The following is a 5,006-nucleotide window of genomic DNA, read 5'->3' as shown; positions in this document are numbered from 1 at the left end:
GTTTTAGTTCTCAATCATATCAATTCATTATTCATGTTTGTGTTGTGGAATCCGCCTGCGGTCTCAGTCGTCTGACTCGTGACCCTAAAAAAAAACTTCACTGATGATCTATCATTCACCCTTCAAATCGGAATTCGGGCGCTCTTAGTTGACCAAACTACCCATCATTGTTTGACGGTGAAACGTGGGGTCCGATCAACTGGGGCACCATACATACCTCAAGCAATGAAGTCGAGTTGGATTAATACCCATTAATCGGATTAATCTGAAGATAAAGATGTTGACATGTTACCCTGTGCAGTTATCAGCTCTGCATATAACTGCAAATAAGTCGGAATATATCCACTAATCTGAATTCTGTAATGTCTGGAGACTGTATTTTACAAATTTACCCTTAAAGTTATTATTTAAATCAAAATAAATAAAATTGATTAAAATACACAATAAAATAGTAATAAATAAGACTAATATTATAAAAATAATAAACAATATTACAAATTATATAAAATAACTATACAATATAATAATTTTAATAATATAATAATACTAATAAAAATTTATGTAAGATAGAAAATTTGCCTTTATTATTTAAAAATCATAAAATATAAAAAAAAAATCTTAACCAATAAATAAAAAATGTTAAATATACTATCAAGGATAGTTAAAACATTACAACTATTTTAATAAAATAATTAAGCACCATAAAATAAATGCAAAATATTAAATGGGATTTAACAACGAACAATTGGGAGATATATCACTTTTTATTAATTTTTGAAAGGGGCAGGCACACTTAAAGATAAGAGAGAAAATTTCTCTCAAAAATCTGTTTTGTTTTCGTTTTTGCAGGGGGCACACTTGATATGCTTCGCGAGTGGCGACAGTAAGAACAACGCCACTCTTCTCCCATCATCCCTTTTCTCCATTTGCTTTCCATCTTTCTTGATCTCCCTCCTCCCCCTTTTATTTCATTATATTTTTTTCTTTTCCATCCATGTTACAGAGAACAAAAACAATTGGTGATCCTGGTTCGTCAATCCTCTGTTCACCATAGCGAAGAAGAGGTGGAAGAACGGTCGGGATCCCTATTACGCTCTTATAGAGGATAGTTGGCAATCCTGAGGTGGTGTTCAGTAGCGTTGAATCGACGATCCTCGTTCTTCGATCATTTGGTCAATGAGATGATGATGATTATTGATGTAGCGTGATCTGGCTGCTCTTCTGTGTCTAGTGACTCGGACCGGATGATTCCTTGTTAGGGCCGAGTTCTGCTAGGCCAAGTTGTTCTATTCTGCAAGAGAGGGTTAGAGTGCCCGGGGTAGACAATCCAGGTAAAAGTATTTTGAGATATTTTAGAGAGCAAGAGAGCTTGAGAGCTTGTAAGCGCACATACCTTCACAGGTAGAAATGAGGATTTTATATGGGCGTCACTAGTCTAAGTCTCCTTATAACGAGTCCTATGTTCTCGCAGAGCCGTTTCCGCTTGTTTGGGTGAGTTATTACATTAGTTACATGTTCTGCACGTGGGTTATGGTCTGCTCGAGTAATTCTGATGCGTACGGTGCGGTCGGCCGATAAAGGTCGATGGATTAATGCTTTGGAGATTTCTGGCTAGTAACGTATTCTCAGGACAAGTCAACGGGCTCGCCTAGCAGGTCGCCATAAACTCCTACAACATGACCAGCCTTTGAGGTAGGTCACCATATGCTAGGAGACCTATTAGCTTGGCCTTGCCGAGGTGGAGGTCAACCTAGGCGAGGTGCTTTAGGCCAACTCATCAAGGTAGTTCACTTGCTCAACGTCGAGGTATCGCTCAAGGGCCACGTGTCGTGATGTGATTCGAATGACCAAATTACCCCTCATCAATGATGATGATGATGATGATGATGATGATGATGATGATGGTGATGAGATGGGAGAATAGTTGGGATCCCTATTATGCCCTTACTGAGGACAGTCGATAATCCTGTTACATCACTCCTGTTCACCACAGTTGTTGATTCCTATTAGACGATCCCTATAACATAAGAAGGGAGGAACAGAGGAGAAAAGGAGGAGGAAAGAAGAATAGGAGAACGAAAATATAAATGGGTATTTTGGGGAACAAAATATCGTCTGCTACCTCTGAGCACGTTCGAAGGTAGCAGATCCACTAAACGATTCAGAAGAATTTTCAAATTCCAAAGGTTGAGTTCAAAGGTACAACCAAACAACCCTAAAGCACTAGAAAGCAAAAACTTTGGTGTTCAGAGGTTGATTCAACGCTATTGAACACCACCTAAGTAGGCATTTGAGATTGATGTTGTTTCCTCATAAAACATTGCCACATTAAAATCTGTTTTCTAAGGAAATGCGTGCTGATATTCAACAAGTCATCTTTTCGAAAAACATTTTCTTAGACCATGCCTTGGAAATCGAGAAAAGTGTGGTATAGGGCATTTTCTCATTTTTTTCTACTATTGCTAGTAATAGTGTGGTGATGTGGCATTAAAAAGCGCCTATGTGTTAGCAAATAGAAAACATGAGAAAACACCATACTTATGTAGTACAATTTCTTGAGAAAACACCTCTTAGGAAACAACAATCCCAAACATCGCCTTACATGATGTTTGGCATCAATAACGGTTCCTCCTTGTCGATTATCAGGAATTGGTGATTTTTGAAAAACCACAAAAATTTGTTGTTTGGTATCGTTTATGCCATATAAACTTATTTTGGTACCATTTCTTAAGGACCAGTTATTTTTGTATTAGAGTTATTATTCAATGTCATGACTCATTGGGCTATTCACTATTAAATATTAGGGAAGTTGTCTAAAACTGACTTTTCACTTTTCAGCATTTCTCTTAAATTCACCATGACTTTTCAAAACTTTCAAGAACCCCATTTGTTTTCCAAAACTCACCATAGCACCATTAGTGATCATTGACATAAATCTTTCATGTCAGCATAAATGCAACTTTCATGACCAAACAGCCCTTAAATGGGGTCAGCCTTATTAAACATATTTTATGACTAAAATGTCCTTAAGCGCCCAAATGACTTATATATAAGATTTCCACTCATGGAGAGACGTTTTGCTCTCATTATGATGCTTGAAAGTATTTGAAGGAAGCTGAAAAGGTTTGAAGAAAAGCTCCCTAACCAAGTTCCTTTTCATTTTATTTCAAAATGCACATTTGTTATTTTGATTGGCCAAGGTTGTTTATGGCGCTCCAACCATAGATAATTGCATGTGGGAACTTGGTAGCTACGTTCGCCATGGCCGTGAACGATTATGGCGCTCTAGCCGAAGATAATTGCATGTGGAAACTCAGTTTCCATGATTCCATCCTCATCAGAAAATAAATCAAAAGCTGCTTAGGCGAGTGTACAAATTATCTAGAAATCTCTTCCCATAGTAGACCTTACATTTGGTGATATGAGTAGTCGGTGGTAGTGGAGAACCAAATAGGGGTGATAAGATGTTTTGTTTGCAACGGAGCAAGGGAGGACCAAACTAGTCGTATGTTGCTACAACAGTGGAGATAAGGGAAGAAGAAGGAGGAGAGAGAGAGAGAGAGAGTAGGTGAAAGCCACAACGGTTTCAAGAACTCTGTTCTCTGTTGCTAGAATGAGGAAGATTACGGAGGAAGAAGAATAAGAGAAATATAAGGAGATGGGGAGAGAGAAAGAGAGAAGTGGGAGGTTTCGATCGGTGAAACTTACCGCTGCTGCTGGGGAGAGAGAAAGAAGATGAATAGTGCTGCTTCCGACTTGGTGATGATAATGGATCTTCTTCTCATTATCGCTCAAAATAGCATCTACTTCTCCCTCCCTCACCGCCTGGGTGAGAGTAATTGCAAGCAAAAGTAGATTGTAAAGGGTTGTATTATATAGGGGGTTGTGTGATGGATATTGTGTCACCCCCACGATATGTTGGAACCGAGTTGGTAGGTAAAGGGTTGATGGAAGATCTGGACGTATTAAACGTTAACAAATGGTAAAATGATAATCTAATAACATTTCTTACTCTATTTAGGCTAAGTTTGGTTGGAAGGAAAAGGTAGGAAAAGGAAGAGAAAAACAGGGAAATCAATACAAGGATTGTAAAGGTTTCTCTATCTTTTTCTTTCTTTTCCTACATTTTCCTTCAAACCAAACATAGCCTTAATGTCTAAGTTATTAATATGGGTTTCCCTTGATGTTTTGAAAATTAATGGTGAGTTTTAGACAATTTTCCTAAATATTTTATATTATAATATATTATTATATTATATAAATAATGTATTATTTATTATTTTATAATTTAAATCAAATATCTGATATTCAATAAGATATTTAAATATAGGGGGTTGTCTAAAACTCACCATGACTTTTCGGCATTTCTCTTTAAGTTCACCATAACTTCTCAAAACGTCCAAGGAACCCCTTGTCATTAAGTGATGTTAAATAGATTAGTGGATGTTGGTAGATTACTATTTTACCCTTTGTTATATTGCAAATGAAAAATAAAGCAAAACTTTGATAAAAAACAAAAATATATATCAAATATTTCGGTCTAAATTTTTTTTTTGCCCAGTTTACATATTTAAGTAAAAAGGGAGCTTCAAATAAAAAAAAATGTCTTTTTTATAAATCAAACTCATTTGATGCTCTATATTTATTTGCACAACACAACTGTGATCACTTTATAATTTCAAATGCAACAAGAATCAAGATCAAGAAAAGATCTATGGTCAAGAAGAGGATGTGTGGCTCTGTAGGACCTAATGCCCACTTCTATCAGTTAGTTGTCAGTTAGAACAAAGGTGTATTGAATAAAAATTTGATTGACATAAAAATATGTTTAATAAGGCCCAGATGCCATTCAGGGGCAATTTGATCATAAAAATTGCATTTTTGCTAGCATGGACTTCTGTCAATGAAAACTAACAGTACTCTATCGGATGGTGAGTTTTGAAAAACAAAAAAATCATTGACATGGGGTTTCCTAGATGTTTTGAAAAGTTATATTTAATTTAGGG

This window comes from Nelumbo lutea, chromosome 4 (assembly GCF_056320005.1).
Source record: "Nelumbo lutea isolate HS-2025 chromosome 4, American lotus-T2T, whole genome shotgun sequence".
In the NCBI taxonomy this organism is placed as follows: domain Eukaryota; kingdom Viridiplantae; phylum Streptophyta; class Magnoliopsida; order Proteales; family Nelumbonaceae; genus Nelumbo; species Nelumbo lutea.
Note: the sequence above shows the minus strand (reverse complement) of the source record.